Source organism: Prionailurus bengalensis, chromosome A1 (assembly GCF_016509475.1).
Source record: "Prionailurus bengalensis isolate Pbe53 chromosome A1, Fcat_Pben_1.1_paternal_pri, whole genome shotgun sequence".
NCBI lineage: Eukaryota > Metazoa > Chordata > Mammalia > Carnivora > Felidae > Prionailurus > Prionailurus bengalensis.
Genome location: NC_057343.1, coordinates 119,184,048 through 119,203,955, shown reverse-complemented (window position 1 = coordinate 119,203,955; position 19,908 = coordinate 119,184,048). Strand labels below are relative to the sequence as shown.

Genomic DNA, 19,908 nt, shown 5'->3' with positions numbered 1-19,908 from the left:
GTCCAACAGCTCCCATCCAAGGGTTTCTCAATTACAGTTGAAACATGGTGGTACTGGTATCCTGGATTTGGGCCAATATACCTTCCAGTGTGAGCTGCTGGCTGAGCACCACAACAACTGACCCCCGTATTCACCTCCTCAGAGACCTTCTGGGACACCTCACCTGAAGTCAGTCCCTCCCTATCATCTATGATTTGTTTCTTTCCTGGTTATTTTTATGACCTATTTTGTCTCATTGTTTCTTTTATGTCTCCCTCCCTGAACACAGGGACTGTGATTACTGTTTATCCTCAGCCCCAAGGAGCTGACCAAACAAGGCAGACAATTACTGTTTATCGAAATGGATGGGATAAGATGGTGAAAGGAAAATCACGTAGAGGCCCTTATAGATTCTTAAGTGGTAAGAAACATATCCTAACATTACTGCCTTGCCTAAATAACCTGTTACTGACCCAGTTTTCATAAACTTATAAAACCTTTTTTTTTAATCTTTTCACACTTTCAGTCTCAGGGAAAATGAATGAATTAGATGCGTTTACTATGTGAAAGTAATACTTCTTTTTATGTTCCTAAATAACCTCTATTGAACCTTCCTTTGGAGGGGGAGAGAAATAAAACTGGTAAAGTAGATATTGAAGGTGTGGCTAATCCAACTATTATTCTAGGATTTTGTCAGCAAGCCCATGCTTACATTAGCCATTCCTTGACAATTTCATCTCCACTTATGAATGCGATACATACATGGAGCCCCAGGGGAAGAGGGCTAAGTGAAACTTCTCAGAAGTATCTTCTGATGACTCTTTTGGCCAACTAACTCAGATTCTGACCACATAACACTAATGCAACTATCATTTATCCTGGGCTCTCCCATTTGTTTACCTAGGAACCTTATAACTATTTGAAAGTCTTATCCACTGACTTGTGTACAGTCTCCCTTTTCTGCAAGAATCTAAGTTTTATGTACGAGAAAAACCTTGTATGTCTTGTTCATAAGCTCCTTAAACATTTTAGACTCCATTAAACAAATGTCAAAAGAACTTACAGTAACTAAGCGCTTTGCAAAGTTGGCTAGATTTGTGGACAAAGAAATGTGTTCCCTTGTGAAAGAAAAAATAATCTAAGGATTATTCCTCCATGATGAGGTAAGGCTTTGCCAGCCACTCCCCAGCATACATATATATGCACATGGCTCTGCGTAAACTCAGTTCAGGTTCCACCCAAAAACTGTTAGCCTTTCGGACATCTGAAAATTCATAAATCATGCTAAGTATGAGAATAAAGGGACTCAATAAACTACCCAGGCCCTGAAATAGCCTATTTAGCAAAGTAGAGTCAACACTTCTATGGCAGATTCTATTTTCCAAGGATGGTGACACCAATACAACCCATCCCACGTGTTACTCCTACAATGAATGAGACATAGACACTGCTCTATGAAGCAGTGGGGCCCATGTTCCCCTCTCCTTAAACCTGGTGGGCCACTGCAACAACCTCAACCAAAAGAAAATGGCAGAAGTAATAATGCAGGCCTTCAGAACTGGGTCATTAGAAGCACTATGGCATCTCTCTATAGTGTGCCACCCACCCATGGACAAAGGACTCTGGAGCCCAGAGCCACCTAATGGAGGCGAAGCCACCATGCTGGAGACACCACACAGAGAGACCAGCTAAAGGGATGACCAGCTGCTCCCATCCACAGCTGTTTTAGTCCTCTGAGCCCAGAGGCCAGACAGGTGAGTGAGCAGGGATTCAGCCGATCCCAGCCCCCAGCCTGAAGTCATCCCAATGCCATGTGGAGCAGAAACAGGCTGTCCCTGATGAGCCCTGCCCACACTGAGATTCGCCAGTAACATCAGTATGGTTTGGGAACCATCGAGTTTGGAGTTGTTTTGGAGGCACAGTAGCTGATGTGGCATACAACATCAGTAATAATAGGCCTTCACCTGCAGTTCAGCCACATCCTACTAGAAGGGGACTCATTCCATATGCAGCTAGAGGGTTCAGTGCAACAAAACCCACAATCTCCAGGTCAACTCATGTCATAAAGCAAGCAGAAAAGATACAAAACCACAGACAGCACAAACTTTTCCAAGTTCTCTGGCCTTGGAGCTCTTTGAACTTTAGAAGCAGAGTTTGGCTCTTTGACCGGCTGCCACCCTCTCCTTTCACCATCCATATCTTTGGCACCAAGAGAGACTCAAAAAATGAGGGCAGTCCCTGATGAACAAATTCTTTTAACCAGCTCTTCCATTCTCAGGAAACCCTCACTCTAGAACTTTTTTGTTTTGAATAAACCAGAATAGGGATTATTTACCTGTGTGAGGTCTCTCTTGGGTCTGTCTCAGCAGACTTTACCAACGAAACCCAGAGGGATATTTCACAGGTATGTATCTACTATCCCACATGGGTTTCAGTATCAGACACACATGAGATTCAAAAACCAGTTCTGCCATCTGCTGACTGTGTGATCTTGGGCAAATTATCTGACCTCTCTGTACAGTGGTTTATTCCATCTGTGCAACAGACAATAACAACTCTCAAAGAGGCATTATGCAAATTGAGGTGATGGCAACGAACACTTATAAAGTGCTTACCATACACCAAGCACTGTTGTAAGTGCCTGAAGGTGCTCAGACCATTCCTGGCACACAATAGGAATTCCTTAAGTGGTAGGTACCATGAACATCTTGAGTTCTAGTATCATTAGATTACGATTTGCTACCATGAGAGTGACCATAATGCCTATAGGGTAACTCTATGAATATCAACTCGTAGCACAAGAGCAACAAGGCTCAAATTCACTTCTAAAAACTCATTTCAAACGCCTACAAATGTACACTTCTAAGATGCTAAAGAATCATCTGAGCTGTCTGTTAAAATGAAGACCCATAGCTACACCTCCAGAGATTTTGATTTAATAGTCTGGGATAGGGTCCAAAGAACTGCTTTCTTAACATCTCCACCCCTTCACAGGTCATTCCATCAACCCCTGTGCTGGAGATGCTGGTGTAAATATCTGGACTGAATCAGTCATGATGCCACAGAAAGAGCATAACCTAAGAGAGGTTCTGGGTTCTAGTTTCAGCTTTGCCCCACATTAGTTCTACAGCTTTGACATGGTGACAGGGTTTCAGTTTCTTCATCTCTAAAATCAAAGTTCCGGACTAATCCCAAAGGTGCCTCCTTTTCCAAAATTGATCCTACAGGGTAAGTACTAGACCCAAGTCCCTCAGACCACCATTTTTTGTGCATTTGTAGCAGCTGAACTAAAAGCTATCATTTATTAAGTCCCCACTATGTGCCAGACACTGTCTGGGATGCTTAGTTCACTTAATTATTTCTAAAAGTTGCAAAGATCTTGAAGTATATGTAAGACAAAAAACAAAACAAAACAAAACAAAACCCACCTCTAAAAGGTCTAATAATCCGACTGAGGTGATACAGCCAACACTACAAGAGCTTTCATTCTATTCCAGACTTACCCTGACCCAATGGTTCTGACACCATCATGCCTTTGCCCACCTCACTACAAAATTCACTTTCTTTGCATCTCTTTACTTTTGTTCAAGTGAGAGTTAAAAGGTAATGAACGCTCAAGCCTATGCTCTTCCGGTCCGCAAAGCACCAAGGGGCAAGAATGGGGCCAAGGGGAGAAATGTGGGCACGACTGGGCATTGCAAACCTAAGAAGTGGGTCTCCTTATCCCTCAAGTGCAGTTCAAGCGAAAACACCAGGGAGCAAGATACCTTAACAGCATCACGTCCTTAAGCACGAAAATCTACAAGGTAGGTGGTAGAGGAGGAAAGCAGAGAAGTGAACACAAAGCACTGAGGTTGGTCGAAAGGGAGAGGGTGAAAACACAGAATTTTGCCAAGATCTTTCCTCCCTTTCTTAATTCCTCTCAGGGGAAGAACAGAACTTTCCGACAGAGTATCCTCCACTGAGCTTAGAGATACAATGGGAAAGTTTCTCATGACGTCGACTCTTTTGTTTGCTCTTGCCAAGTAACTTAATGGGAACCTAATCCCAGGCCCGCTTGACTCCAAACTTCATTACTTCATCTCAGGGACTCTGAGACAAAGTGGAAAGACGACAAGGAGGACAAGAGTGAACAGTAACCACAGCAAGCTCCAGATCATGGATTTTATACAAAAACTGTTTTGATTTCCAGATTTGTCGTGTGAGGGATTTAAAAGGTGTGTGAAGGACATGTGGCAGGGGCGAATCACACAGGGAAAAGCAGAGGATCTGAAATCAGAAAATCTGGAGCTGTGATCCCAGCACCACACTGGGATCCTTCCCATCTGACCTGGGCAAAGTTATATCATCGTCCTTGAAGCTTCACATCCGTCAAATGGGGACAATAATACTGACACTGCAGACCCATTTTTAAAACTACACCAACGGGCGCACCTGGGTGTCTCAGTCAGCTGAGCGTCTGACTCTTGATTTCAGCTTGTCATGATCTCACGGTCATGGGATAGAGCCCAGCCCTGGGCTCTGCACTGGGTGTGGAACCTGCTTAAGGTTCTCTCTCACGCTCTCCCTCTGCCACCCCCACTCTGCTGCTCACATGCTCTTTCTCTCTCCCAGAAAATAAATAAACTTTAAAAAAAAATAGATGAACTAATGTATGTAAGAGCCTGACATGCTATCTGACCCAAAGGTTTTCTGAGTTGGCAAATGAGCTGAGAAGTTGTGTTCCTAGCTGAACAGTTTCAAACCTCTCTGAACCAGGTGAAGAGACAGACGACCGGGCCACCCTGAATGAAGTTCTCTTCCAGTCCCCACTCTGAGTAACCCAGGGACTGCTTCTCCTTGGAAAACAAATGACCTCAAAATGGGTCAAAACAGCCACTGATGCCAAGGGAAGCCAATCAATTATTTCAGACTTACTACCTAAGAGACTTAAAAAAAGAGAAAAGGTGGCCTAATAATCATACACAGGTAAAAGCATTTAGCTCCTCCCTCGTAGATTACGTGGAATTACTACATCAGGAGCAAGGAAAACATCTTCAGAGTTGTAAATGATTTATAGGAGTGGTTCAACACACAGGAAAAAAGCTGTCAGGCTTTAAGGAAGCCACACACTCTCTTCAGAGGGTAAGAATGAACTCCAGATTCCGAGAGAGGCAAAAACCTCACAGAGATCACTAAGCAAGTGAGGCAACAGCATGGAACAGCACAGAGTCTGAATGACTTCGCTGCCACCCAGGGTGCCTGGCTCTGGCATTAAACAATAGGGGAATACGGAGTCTGTGCAACAGGTCAGATATCCTGCCTCTTCTAACAGTCCAGACATCACGTCAATGTACTCAAAGACTCCATTCCTTAGAGAAGCAGGAAAAGGTACTGAGCCTCTAAACTGAGATGCCATGGGTTTAAATCCTGGCTCCGCCATTACCTAGCTTTGTTAATTCTTTAACTCACTCTGCCTGGATTTCCTGATCTGCAAAATGGGTATAATAACAACCAATTTTATAGGGTTTTATGAGGATTATATGCATTAGTACAACTGAAGAACCCTGATCACAGCAAGGGCTCAGTTAAATGAAAGCTATTACCTTCCTGATCACAGCAAGGGCTCAGTTAAATGAAAGCTATTAGTACCTTATAGTGTTGGCCACCCATTGTTGAGCATTTCTTATGTACCCTATGCCAACCATAAGTTGCCTAATTTAGTCGCCCAAAGCCCTGTGAGTCACTGAGTGTAAAGCACTAAGCCCTATGCCCTCCCTGAACCCCATCAAGTGCTCAATAAAATAGACTTTCATCTCGGACTATTATCATTACCACTACAAATCCAAAACACCACCAAGTTCTGAAAAGACACCTGGGTAAACAACAATTCAAAGAAAACCATTAATTTGGCATCTATTTGGTAATATGTAAATCAAGTGTTTTTGATGAGTCAGAGACCCTGGTATCAAAAAGAGTTGCTGATACTCTTTATTATTTCATCTTAATACAGATTCTAGGACCCAGGAGTAAAACAGATAAGGCCTCCTCAATACTCTCTCACACTGGTAGTCAATGGCCATAAGAAAAGACATGGGGTCTCCAATAATTTAAGATATAATGTGCTTTTAACAATACCCATAAAAACGCCAGAATAGTATTCATGTTGGTAGGTAAACCATTAGCTTTATACCATTTCATGAGATAAGCTGAGGCCACATCAAGCAATGAAGGAAATACAAAAAAAAAAAAAAGTAGTAACGATCAAACATCGTTCAAAAAAAAAAAAAAAAGGTCAAGCCCTAAAAGCACTTCTATTTCTGCTCTAATCCTCTTATATCAGATGTAGATACAAATGAACCCCCTAACTTCCCCAAGCTACTTTGCTCTGGAAAGTGACAGTGTTCACATGTGAACCAGGTGGAACAGAGCCTCAACACTGTAAATGAAGTTCTGTATTAACAATAACCTTGGCCTACACAGTACGAGCACTCTTCAAGTGATATGGCACATTGTTTAATGGCCACATCTATTTAACAAAAGCTCCTTTACAATATGTCATTGCTATTCTTCCCCTCCACAGGTACAGTCTATTTCTCCACTCCCTTGTATCTGGACTGGCAGAATGTGGTGGAATGTTGTAACAATTCCACAGCCCAGGCTTCCAGAGGACCTGAAGCTTCCCCTTTTGCCCTTCTGGAACACTTTTCTATGACAGCCTTACCATAGAGAAGTCCAGGAACAAAGACAAATGGAGAGGGCCTCAATCCAGACAGAATTTGGTTCCAGACAGAATCCAGCTGCATGACTGAGCCCAAGTCAGGCCAAGACAAGTCCTTGGTCAATCCAATGAGTCCCAAGAAACACAACCGTCCTCTTCACTCTCAAACGTTTTTGGTGCTTTGTTATACGGCAATGGATGAAGGATACCAGTATGTTAGCTAGAGTTTACTTGATTTTAAAAACCTGTTTCCAGGCGCGCCTGGGTGGCTCAGTCAGTTGAGCAACCGACTTTAGCAAAGGTCATGATCTCACTGCTCATGAGTTCAAGCCCCGCATTGGGCTCTGTGCTGACAGCTCAGAGCCTGGAGCCTGCTTTGGATTCTGTGTCTCCCTCTCTCTCTCTGCCCCTCCCCTGTGCGTGCTCGCGCTCTCTCTCTCGTTCTCAAAAATACACACTTTTTAAAAAAACATATTTCCTAACAATCTAAAACAATTATCTTCAGAGAGGAGGGAAGGAGTGGATTTAAGAAGGGAGCTTTATGGCATGCTGATAATTTTTATTTCTTGGCCTGAGTAGTGATTACATGGATGCATTCATTTTGTGATCATTTATCAAGTGTGCACTTCTAAACTATGTATTTTTTCTGGATATATACTAAACTTATATTTTAGATAATTTAAAATAAGCCTCTCTTGGCAAAAGGCTTTTAAAAAAAAAAGTGTTATGTGGCTTCAGGAAATAAATCATGGCCCCAATTTTTTATCCATTTATCAAATTCTCCTCAGAGAAGCCTATATAATACACACACGTCCAGCTTTAAAATTTGAATATCACTAGTTACAAATCAGCATGTTTCTTCCTTGCCAAAAAATATGACCCAATTATGAGTCAGTCTAAACTTGGCCCCAGAATCCCAACAAACTTGGCAATGCCTATACCAAGGTATTTTCAAGTGCTAGTTTAAAATCTTCTTATCATTTCAGGGTTCACCTGGGTGCCTCGGTCAGTTAAGTGTCCAACTCTCGGTTTCAGCTTAGGTCACAATCTCATGGTTTGTGGGTTCGAGCCCCACATCGGGCTCTGTGCTGGCAATGTAGAACCTGCTTGGGATTCTCACCCTCCCTTCCTCTCGGCTCCTCCCCTGCTTGCACCCACGTGCGCGCGCTCTCTCTCTCAAAATAAATAAACATTTTATAAAATCGTATCATTTCAGAAAGACTGTGTAAGCCACGTAAAAGGAAATGGTCCTCAAGGCTTCCGTGCTCACAGAAGTATCTCCCTTTGTAAATCACACCAACTCCAAAGCCACATCTCATTCTCATCTCACTGTCCCTGGCCCAAGCACCAAAGCCAAGCAGAGTCGCTTGTTCACACAGAAGAGACTCAACAAATGTTTGCGGTTGGTAGGATGTCCCCAAAGCCCTCAACAATGTTTATGTCCTTGGACTAAGTAATTCCCCATTAAGCAGTCTATTCAAAAGAAATTACTTTAAACAGAGACAAAGATTTCTACATAAAGTTGTCAATGAAGTTCTTTAAAAGAGCAAAAACCTGGGACACCTAGGTGCTTTAGTCGATGAAAAGTCTGACTCTTGATTTCTGCTCAAGGTCGTGGGATCGAACCCTGCGATGGGCTCCAAGCTGGGGCCTGGAGCCTGCTTGGGATTCTCTTTCTCCCTCTGCTCTTCCCAGGGCATGCTCACTCGCACTCTCTCTCAAAGAAATAAAATAAAATAGCACAGATATTTATAAGGACAGAAAACATCAAAGAAAAGACATTGTGTCCTTGTGGTGGAACTATGAGAGTTACTACTTATTCAAAATTTTCTGTAATTCTCAGATTCTCCATAAGCAGCAGGTGTTTTTCATTTTTTACTTTTATCATCAGAGAGGGAAAAAACAAAGTAAAAACCTGAAGAAAATGTGTTAACTGAAGATGATTAACAGTATAATCTATTTCTCTTTCAGGATCCATTTATGACTTTATCCATTATTTACATCACTTTCCTAAAATCATCACTTTAGTTATAAACATATCTTGAACATTTTACATGAAGACTCAACTTCCACCGAATCATAGCAATCTATTTATCTTTCTTTCCCTCTAGGCTCTGAGCATGTCATTATCTTTGTAAACCCAACATTCAACACAGTGCCTTGCTCTTTATGAGTGCTCAGTACATTTTGATTGAAAGCTGCAGAATGCCAGGGTAAGGACAAAAGAATTTACCTAACCTGCACAGCAGGAAAGGCAGGGTTTTCCAATGTGTCCCATACCTGGCACATGTAAGATCTACAAAAAACTACTTGTGACTTGTGTAGTCAGCTCAGGCTGCCATAACAAAATACCATAGACTGGGTGACTTCAACAACAGATATTTATTTCCCACAGTTATGGAGACTCGAAGTCTGACATTAGGGTGCCAGCATGCTAGGGTTCTGGGGAGGAACTTTCTTCCTGGCTTGTTCAGGCAGCTGCCTTCTTGCTGTGTGTTCACATGGCCTTTTCTTGGTGCATGCGCACAGGGGGAGGGGGAGAGAGCTCTGGTGTCTCCTCTGGTAAGGACACTAATCCTATAGAACTCCACCCTTACTGTCTCATTTAACCTGAACTACCTCCTTATAGGCCCTATCAAATATAGTCACACGGGGCTTGAAGGACTGAACATGTAAATTTGTGGAGAGGAGACACATTTCAGTCCACATCATTATTAAGTGAAAACTGACAATATTTCACCTCACCAGGGGAGAAGTGAGAGAATACCAAGAATAGACTATTACCCTAACTATGAGAATACCAGCCTAATAACTTCATCCCTTGTGTCAACTGATGGGGTGCACCAAAGGACAGGTATAAGCTTTTGGTAGGTCTTCATAATTTGAGGAACCGTAAGGAGAAAACAAAGGATTTGGGCATGGATGGGATATACCCAAACCTGTGTGGTGGGAAAACGGGCCAGGGAGCAGCCCAAGTCTGGTTCCAAGGGCACAAACACAAAATGTGGTAACTACTTTTAGAAACCATTCCAAGGGTCAGGTGAGTTCTGTGGGGGTTAGTAGTAGGAAGAACTATCATGCTAGTGGCAAGAGGAAAGGGGAACAAGCAGGTGCAAAGGGCTTCACCAGGGTCAGATCCACAAGAAACCGTAACCATCAACTAGATAACCAGAGACACAGAAAAAAAAAAAAAGCATCGAAGGTAAGGTAAGGTAAGGTAAGTAAGGTAAGGTAAAGAAGTGGGGAGAGGAGAGCTGCACATCCCAAGACCTGGAGAGGGTAGAAGAGGAGGACATGTGGGCGCCTGGGTGGCTCAGTCGGTTAAATGGCCGACTTCGGCTCAGGTCATGATCTCGCAGTCCGTGAGTTCGAGCCCCGCGTCGGGCTCTGTGCTGACAGCTCAGAGCCTGGAACCTGTTTCAGATTCTGTGTCTCCCTCTCTCTGACCCTCCCCCGTTCATGCTCTGTCTCTCTCTGTCTCAAAAATAAATAAACGTTAAAAAAAAAAAATTAAAAAAAAAAAAAAGAAGAGGAGGACATGTTTGCAGAAGGAAGGGAAGAGTGACTTGCATTTGAGATAGGTGTGATCTGAATTACACGATATACCCTGGCAGAGATGCTAGGAAGACAGTTGGAAAATGGATGGGCATCTGGGTGGCTCAGTAGGTTAAGCATCCAACTCTGGATTCCGGCTCAGATCCTGATCTCATGTTTCATGGGATTGAACCCTCCATCAGACTCTACAATGACAGCATGAAGCCTGTGTGGGATGCTCTCTCCCTCTCTCTCTCTGTCCCTCCCCTGCTCATGTGCACGGGCGCTCGCTCTCTCTCTCTCCCGTTCTCTCTCTCTCTCTCTCTCTCTCCCTCAAAATAAACAAACATTAAACATTAAAAAGAAAGAAGAAAAAGAAAATGGATACATGAGAGCCCAAGAGAGAAGTCAGGCCAGAGGTGGATAGTTTAATATCATGCACAGAAGTAAACAAGATAGCGAAGCCAACTTAAGTGAACTGAGCACAGAAGTTCAAAGACCATCTTCTTTGGACAATAAAGAAAGAGGCCAAATCACAGAGGAACAGAAACAAAGAAAGGCCAGAGAGGTAGGAAGACAATGAAGGTAAAGCAGGGCCATCCATCAGACACGACTCCAGGTACGATGGAATGTTCAGCACCAAGTGAAGCACAGACACATCAAAGGCACAGAGACCAAGCATTTGGGACTGGTCCTGACATGATGATCAATGGGGTCCTTGAGTGAATTATTTCAAATGGGTGAGAAGAGCAGAGCAGTGAGCCCCCAAAAACAAGAAAGAGATAAACCAACAGGCTGCACACCTATGCATGTGCCAGGCATCGCGAGAGGAATTACATACAGAATTATCACCTTCACTCCTCACTAACACCCCTGCAAGTTGTTGCTATTGTAATTTGTATGCAGAGCATTTTGTGTAAACATGTTTAAAAAAAACAGAAAGGAGCATATCTACAAGACCACATTTGCCTATCTGAAAAAACAAACCTCTCATACATATTTTGAGGTAGCTATGGAGATCTGGAGAGCAGGCGTGTAGGTGGAAACAGATATCAAGGAAAATGATACAACTAAAAGGGGTGGAGTGTGGAGTGGCCCGGCTGGGTGAGTCATCACAATGGTCAAAGTGTTTTTGACGGCAAATGGATTTAACCCCGGGTGGCCACAGTACAAACTTGTACTATTAGTAGCATTTTTTGAAGGCTGATTTCTTTTAATCCACCTGCACAACTCTGTTAATTAAAAAGTCTGACCTCACCAGATAATTAACCAAAAAACATCAAGTCTTGACTCCTAGGTCATCACCACTATGAAAAAAGAGTGATTGCTAGAATATACTCTTAAAAACCATCTCAAACCTGGGCAGATTTAACACAAATGGGAAAATGGGGGATTTTGAAAACCCTTCATTTCCCCTTCCCACCCTCTACCACAACTGATTTTTACCACAACATCTTTCATCTTCACCACAGATGCTCTCAAGTGCCCTAATTTAAGAAATACATATATCACCTCACCCCTCTTAGCCAGATATTTAAACCATACTTGATAGTAATGAGCTGTTTTATTAGAACTGTTAAAAAAAAAATACTATTCAGGACTTGGAAGGAACCGTAATAATAGCAGCTTCTCTGCATTTACCAATCCATAAATCTGTGGATGCTGTCTGACATTTATTGAACATGAATAACATCCCCACATGCTCTGATCCTGAGGCTTGACCAGCATTCTAGGGAAAAAACTTAACTCACATAGATAGGCTTAAAAAGGCCACCCTGGCCCAGCACATTCTAATACCAACCAACTGCCCCAACCTACTATTCTCATTAGGCCATAAATGTCCATCATTTAACCCTCTCTAAGCTGGCAGTGGTATAAAGCCCTGAGCGTGAATGTTGCCTATGCCACTTCCTGTGCAAAAGCAGCTCTGAATCAGTTTCATCCTGTGCATGATGGGAATAAAACCATAACAGAGACTGGAGTTGAAAATGCTAGGCCAATATGCCAGACAGCAAGGGCTGGTGGAGAAAGCCAGGCACACCTGGGCATCCACTGTGGCTTCACCATTACCTACTTGGCTGGTAACACTGGGAAAGTTGATCATTTCCTTAAGGTTTCATACTCTTCCTTTTTATCATGTCTGATTTTAACCAATTAGCCAGCAAGTTTTACTTTTTTTTTTTTTTTTTTTTTTTTTTTAGTATTTATTTATTTATTTTGAGAGGAAGAAAGAAAGTACAAGCAGGGGAAGGACAGAGAAAGAGGAAATAGGGAATCCCAAGCAGGCTCCGTGCTATCAGCACAGAGCCCGACACAGGGCTAGAACCCATAAACCATGAGATCATGGCCTGAGCCAAAACCAAGAGTCAGACACTTAACTAACTGAGCCATCCAGGCACCCCAAGTCTTACTTTTTTTAAGTAAGTGTGGCAAGTAGCCAAAGATAACGATAAATAATCACATCACATTGCATTTCACTCTCTCCCACAATGGGGATCTAAAGTACCCTCTGCTTTGCAGATCTGTGGGTTTTTTTTTTTTTAATTAATAAAGGGCGGAACTTGTAACAACCTTCTACAGAACTCTTCTTTCTTGCTCATTTCAGATGAAGGAGGTGGCAGCCTCAATGTTATGATCTAGTGGGGGAGAAAACACCACTGAAAGCTGATGTTCATTCCTACTGACAACGGTTTCAAAGAAACTTGATGTGATCCAAATATGGGGGGACCATAACCAAACTGGGGCAGTATTGCGAAAACGGGAGTTATTAATAATCATGCTGAGGCAGCAGATATGACCCCGGGACAAAAGGTCCATCCTGGTCGGACCCTGTGCAGAGAGTAAGATGGCATACAGCCTTCTTTCTCCCTTCTTACAAGTTTCAACCAAGGAAATCAAAAGGGCAGAAAGGTTATAGTAACCTCAAAGCCTCCTCCCCCTCCTTATCATGACCAGCTTTTCCCTGACTCAACAAAAACACAAGCCTAACCAGCACTTACTAACCTATGTATCAAACTGTGCCTTTTTCTTGAACACAGTGGCCGACTTCCAAAAATACCAATAGTCAGGGTCATTAGCACAGAAGCACTTAGATAAGTAAAGCAGAAATGCAGTTATACTAGCTGGTTTGAGCTGAGAACAAGGGTCAGGCTGGTGCAGGAATGGGAGGCACCTGCTATCTGTCACAATCACCTAGCACACCAGTTCAAGTATTAGTAGGGGAGGCAAAGGCCAGATCTGGGCAACTCCACAGAAGAGCCACATGGAAGGTCTCCCTGAGAGTGCTGGAGGTTTTGCCAACCCTCAGAAATACAGAGACAATCCCTCACACAGGTTGTGAAATCTGACCATCCCTGGTCTCACAGCAAGGATCAATCCAGAGTCCCCTGCACATGAGGCCAAACCTTTCTTTTTTAATTAACCCAAAGATACAGTATTTTTGTTACAAGTAATTATCAGGAAAAACAAAGTAAACTCATGGCAAAACAAGCCTTGGGGAAAAAGAGTAACATATTTGTTAATTTTCTTCCCAATGCTTTTCCTTTTTATTTTCATTTTCTCAACTATTTCAATTTTTTTAACTCTTTTTTTTTTGAGAGAGAGAGAGAAAGAGCACGCAAGCATGAGCAGGGGAGAGACAGAGAGAAAGGGTGAGAGAGAATCTTAAGCAGGTTCCATGTCCAACACAGAGCCCAACACGGAGCTTGATCCCAAGACCATGATATCATGACCTGAGCCCATGATATCATGACCTGAGCCAAAATCGAGTCAGAGGCTTAACCAACTAAGCCACCCAGGTGCCCCCCCCCAATCATTTTAGAATTGATGAGGAAGGTCCTTGGTTTACCATCTATGTGGTAGGCTTAACAAAAAAGAGTAACCTAATCTTAATTCATAATGAGTCTCTTTATAGCACACATGTTATAAGCCCAAAAAAAGTCTGTGACAAAAAAAAATTTAAGTGGCTAAAAGTATAAAAGTACAGAGTACGGGAATAATCCTTCCACTAAAGTGCACACAATTTTCTCCCTAAGAAAGGGAGGAAATGCCAAAGAGGACACCACTTTCCATTTTTAACAGATACTCGTCTCCTGAATATCTCTGGCATTTCGTACAACCTGCCAGAGTCTCCCAGCAAGTTCCAGGCCAAGGCCCCAATACAGCGACCATTCCTGCTCACAAAGGATCGTCACAAAGCAAGACATCTATTCCCCCAGAAAAGTGTAACTGTTCCCAGAACAAACCATCTTCAATCCTTGGTAGATGGAGAAAAACAAAGGGAACAAAGACCAAGAAGAATGATCTTGAAATTAATTCTGGTGCTGGGAAAGAGGGCACGAACCACAACCAGTAAGGAATAACAGGAACATCAACACTTCCGTTAGAGCGGACATTTATTGAGCACTTCCACGAACCTGGCACTATTTGACGCACTGTATACAGGCATTAAGCTAGTCCCCCCAACAATCCTGAGACGTAGGTCCTATTACCATCTTCATTTTAGAAATGAGAAACCTGAAGCAGCTTCCACACTTGAGTCACCCAAAAAGTAAGTAGCAGAGCCAGAAATGGACCCTCACATTAACTCAAGAGCCCACACCACTGACCCCTACTTTATATACATATCCTCCCATCACTGGCCACCCAGCCGGTGAATGGAGAGGTCAGGACTGAACCCTGGGTATTCCTGGCCCTTAACCCATGCTCTCCACAGTTACCTGAACAATGACCACAGGCCATGCTGTCTGTCCCCTCTCCACCAACACCATAGCCTGCTGTCACCATTAATAATAAAGGGCATTATTTATAGAGGGCTTGCTGAGCCAGGATAAGAAAACTTTGGCTCAGAAATGTGAATAGGACTCAGATCCCCAGCTAGTATGTGGTAGACCCAGGATTTAAACCACGTCCGTTGGACTCCAGAATTGAGCTCTCAATTCCTCCAGCAGAGGCCAGGGCTGTAGCAAGATTATGACCACAGGACACAGGACCATACAGCAACCAACCACGGAGGCCAATTCCAGAGGTGGCTGTCACAAAGTCACTGACTCATATTCTTTAGGTCTCACCCAGCAAGTTCCTGCTTTTTAGAGTATGTATAGATAGATAGATAGATAGATAGATAGATAGATAGATACACAGAATAAAAAATGCAGAAGCTCAGCTTCCTCATTCACAGAGGGTTAGAAACAAACAACCCAAAAGGAGTGACAGGCAGTTAGTGACAATCTCAGGGCCTGCAGGTAAGGTGACAACTGACACAGAAGGGAAGAAAATGAAAACCTAGAAATGCAGACATAAAATTATATGGTACATCAATGAAGCACATAATGAGAGGCCTGAGTCATCAAGAAAAAATTGGTTTCTGCTTAAGCATCTTCTGTTTTGAAAAGCAGCAAAATGCCTAACATTTAAGCTGGATTTTCATTGAACATTTAAAATTTTTCAAGTCTTGGCATATGAAATAGTAAGAGGCAGAAGGGCTTGGAGGAAAGAGGAATAGAGGACAGTGGAGTGCCCCGGGCTTCAGAGCTGAGAGCTACACGACACTCAGCTATGTGGCCAGGGACCCAGGGAAATGACTGTACCAAAGGGGCCTCGGTGAGGGGGCAGGGCTTCTCATCCCTTGCACCACCAGAATTCTGCGAGCAAGAACACGATGTGCCTTGGAGCCAGACAATCCGGGGGTGCATCGTAACCACTCCACCGATAACCCGTGTCTGGTTTGCTCACAATGATCATCATCCTGGTACCTGGCACACAGAGAAAATTCAATAAATGATGAGTCAGTGAATGAACAAAACCATACAACTTTGGTTACTGTCTTTGAACTTCAACTTCCTACGCTGCCACGTGGGTTTGACAACTTCCGTGGTATGGAATTCGGATAAGAATTAAATGGGTTAATTATGTAAAGCACCTCCTCCAGGGCTTGGATACAAGACTCTCTGTGCTGTGACACCTGGACAGTGAACCTTTAAGTAGTCTGGGATAGAACCTAGGAAGCAGCCACACTCATGTCCTTAAGACCATGGAGAGAGAAAGCACAAGTTCCTCAGCGCTGGTCAAATATAGGAACTGCAATTTGAGGGAATCTCTACCCCCTTCCTCTAAAACTAATCCCTAAATTCAACACAGTCTCATTGGTCATTAATACCCTACTAACCTAGAAAGATATTCTAAAATTTACAAATGAAGACAGGGAGCACGGCACTACGTTTCCCTGGGTTAACTAGCAAATCAACCACAAAAACTAGGTCTTCAGACTCTGCTTCCTCCTCCTCCTCACCCCTGAACAGCACTAGAAACTAAATACCCACAGGCATCCTGCATAGAACTCCACAAATCCCAGGCCGGCCGGCAGACCACAGACCCAACAGCAAAACTGTCACAGGCAGATTTTAAAACTGTGTTCTGAGCAGTCATTCCAACAAGGACACCTATAAATGATGCTTTCTAGCCCAAGCAAAGTTTCCTCCTCTCTGATCCGGAATCTCTGGACAGAAAGACCTTTTCAGAATATTGGCTTCTAATTACCACTTGCTTATTCCTTCAGTTAGTGCTGCCAACTGAGCTTCTCGAAAAGAAAAGAAAAGAAAAGAAAAGAAAAGAAAAGAAAAGAAAAGAAAAGAAAAGAAAAGAAAAGAAAAGAAAAGAAAAGAAAAGAAAAGAAAAGAAGAAAGAACAAAAAACATCACGTCCTGAATGTCCCAGAAGGAATGCATCATCCCTCTAAGGAATTCCAATAGAAAAATAAGAACGTTTGAACTTTTGGTGGCCTGGGGGCAGGGAAGAGATTAAATCACAGAAACCAATGCTGCTCAGGGCTGTGATGCCCAGCCCATCTCTAGGAGGTGGCTGTTGACCTCGGCCCCCTCCCAGCTGGATGATGGCAGGGGCCGGCCTTCAGCCTCCTCCCTCTCAGTCTCCACACCCCCACCCCCACATCCACATCCACGAGCAGCAGAAGGAGCAGTGCGAAGGATCCCAGACCCTTCCAGCAGCGGATAGAGGAGGACGACCCATCACACTCTTCCTCCACCATCACCTCTCCTCACTCCATGACAACAGTTACATTAGTAATACAGCATGTACTGTGTGCCAGATACTACTGTAAGCACTTCTGATGTCTTAGTTGATTTAAATCCTCACAACTGTCCTATGAAGGGGGCTACATTATTACCCCCAAGAGTGCACAAGGAAATGGTACTCTTCGCCATTACCTCTACGCCTCAGCTGAGCTCGCTTTCCAGGGCTCAAGGAGAAAGGAAGATGCCTCTTGTTCTTGGTGCAAGGAAGGAGGAGCACAGATCTTTAATAGAGAAGACACTGAATCAATATAAATAAGAGGAGCGGGCGCAAGGTTATGAATTATCTCAGGAAAAGGTACCAGCCCACCTTCTCCCCTCTCTCCTGGCAGTAGTACAGGGCAAAAGAGTCCCAGTAAGTATCTGTCAGTTAGGTGTCCAACTCTTTTTTTTTTTTCAACATTTATTTATTTTTGGGACAGAGAGAGACAGAGCATGAACGGGGGAGGGGCAGAGAGAGAGGGAGACACAGAATCGGAAACAGGCTCCAGGCTCTGAGCCATCAGCCCAGAGCCTGACGTGGGGCTCAAACTCAAAGACCGCGAGATCGTGACCTGGCTGAAGTCGACGCTTAACCGACTGCGCCACCCAGGCGCCCCAGTGCCCAACTCTTAATCTTGGCTCAGATCATGATTCCACGATTTTGTGAATTCAAGTCCCACATCAGGCTCTGAGATAGGAGCTCAGAGCCTGCTCAGGATTCTCTGTCTCCCCCTTTCTCTGCCTTTCCCCCACTTGCACTGTTGCTCTCAAATATTTGTTTAACATATGTCAGATTCCCCCCTATTTGCTAAAAAATAGTTCCTGCATAGGCTGCTGAAGGTGGGGCCCCAACAGTGGCACTCTTGATGGCCTATCCCATAGTAAGACCTCCTGAGAAATCCTTTTACAGCCAATGAACTGTGCTTAGATCTCTCAATTCTTACATGCTCTGAAGCCCCACAGAGACATAGCTGTGGGACCACTTTCTGTGGGCGTCTCGATAGTTCAGCACAGTGGCAGCGGCCGTCCTGCCTCCCACCTCTGCTGGCTGTGTAATCAGCCTCTTTCTAATCCTGCCAAGCTCCACACTGCCTGGCACCAAGGGCCAGAAGCTGCACATGGGTAATAATTTAACAAATCACCTGTCTGGCTCCCCTGCCAGGACACCCACTCTGAAGCTTATCCAGCTGCTGATGCTAGGGCTGCAGCCCCGTGGGATGTCAGGGAAACAGCAGGTACCAGAGCCTCGGGGCCCACACACTCTCCGCCTCTATCCTGAAGAAAAGCAAGGTGGGTTGTGTGATAAGGGTGGGCAGGAGGGGGGGGTGCTCAGAGACTCCTACTCCACACCTAGCTCCTTGAGGATTTTACAATTCTGCTATTTTGCCAAATGCAGGACTAACAGCCGTGCTCAAGAAGCAACAACACATACTCTGAGAAACCTGGATAGCAGGAACATCCCAGGACACACAGGTTAAGACACACACAGCAAACTGAACTGCAGCAAACATATACCCAAAAACCCTGAAACTTCTGCAGAGTTCCACAAACAACAACAAAATGTGACTTGAAACAGATTGTGGAATCTGTCCCAAAATACATGCATCAGCTCAGAACCGCAGGAAAATAAGTGAAATGGTCTGCATATTATTTACAATACCTATTCATTGCTATTTTATTTATCTGCCAACCACTGAAAGGAAACATCTTTTCAGGTTACAAATACTATGCCCACTTTTGAAAAGTGAAAATTCTGCCAGGACAGGACTTACAAAACAACGAATCCTTTTGCCCAAAGCAGTAAGTAGTAGCAGGAAGTTACCTAAGGAGAAACTGCCTTTAAACAACTATCAGTAAGTTATAAAAGCTGGCCCAAACAGAGGCGCCTGGGTGGCTCAGTTGGTTAAGTATCTGGCTTCGGCTCAGGTTATGATCTTGCAGTTCATGAGTTCGAGCCCCTCATCAGGCTCTGTGCTGACATCTCAGAGCCTGGAGCCTGCTTTGGATTCTGTGTCTCCCTCTCTCTCTGCCCCTCCCCTGCACATGCTCTGTCTCTCTCTTTCTTAGAAATAAACATTAAGGGGCACCTGGGTGGCTCAGTCGGTTGAGCATCCAACTTCGGCTCAGGTCATGATCTCACTGTCCATGATTTCGAGCCCCGTGTTGGGCTCTGTGCTGACAGCTTGGAGCCTGGAGCCTGCATCAGATCTGTCTCTGTCTCTGTCTGTCTCTCTCTCTCTCTCTCTCTCTGCCCCTAACTCACGCGCACTCTGTCTCTGTCTCTCTCAAAAGTAAATAAACATAAAAAAATTTTTTTAAATAAATAAACATTAAAAAAAATTATAAAAGCTGTCCCAAAGAATTATTGCTGTCAAATACTTGTTAACACACACACACTATGATATTCACATTAAAGACAACAGAGCATGGGTTGTTAGGATCTAAAAAAAGGTTCCAAACCAGGCTCACGGTCCTATGTCTTGAGAAGGGAACATGGTTTGTTTTTAATTACAATACGTGGTTATGACCAGCGCTTTGAGATTGGTTTGCCATTAACGCCAGATGAAGGCAGGATGGCACAGCTTATTCCAAAAACTTAGAGAGCAGGGTCTAAAGTCACAGAGT

The 19,908-nt window shown here is 43.7% G+C and overlaps 1 protein-coding gene across 5 annotated transcripts in view; it reads right to left on the bottom strand.

The window, feature by feature from the left end:
* ARHGAP26 (Rho GTPase activating protein 26) overlaps positions 1–19,908 on the bottom strand; it is a 427,015-nt gene that overhangs the window by 354,578 nt on the left and 52,529 nt on the right. The gene's annotated exons all lie outside the window — the stretch shown is intronic.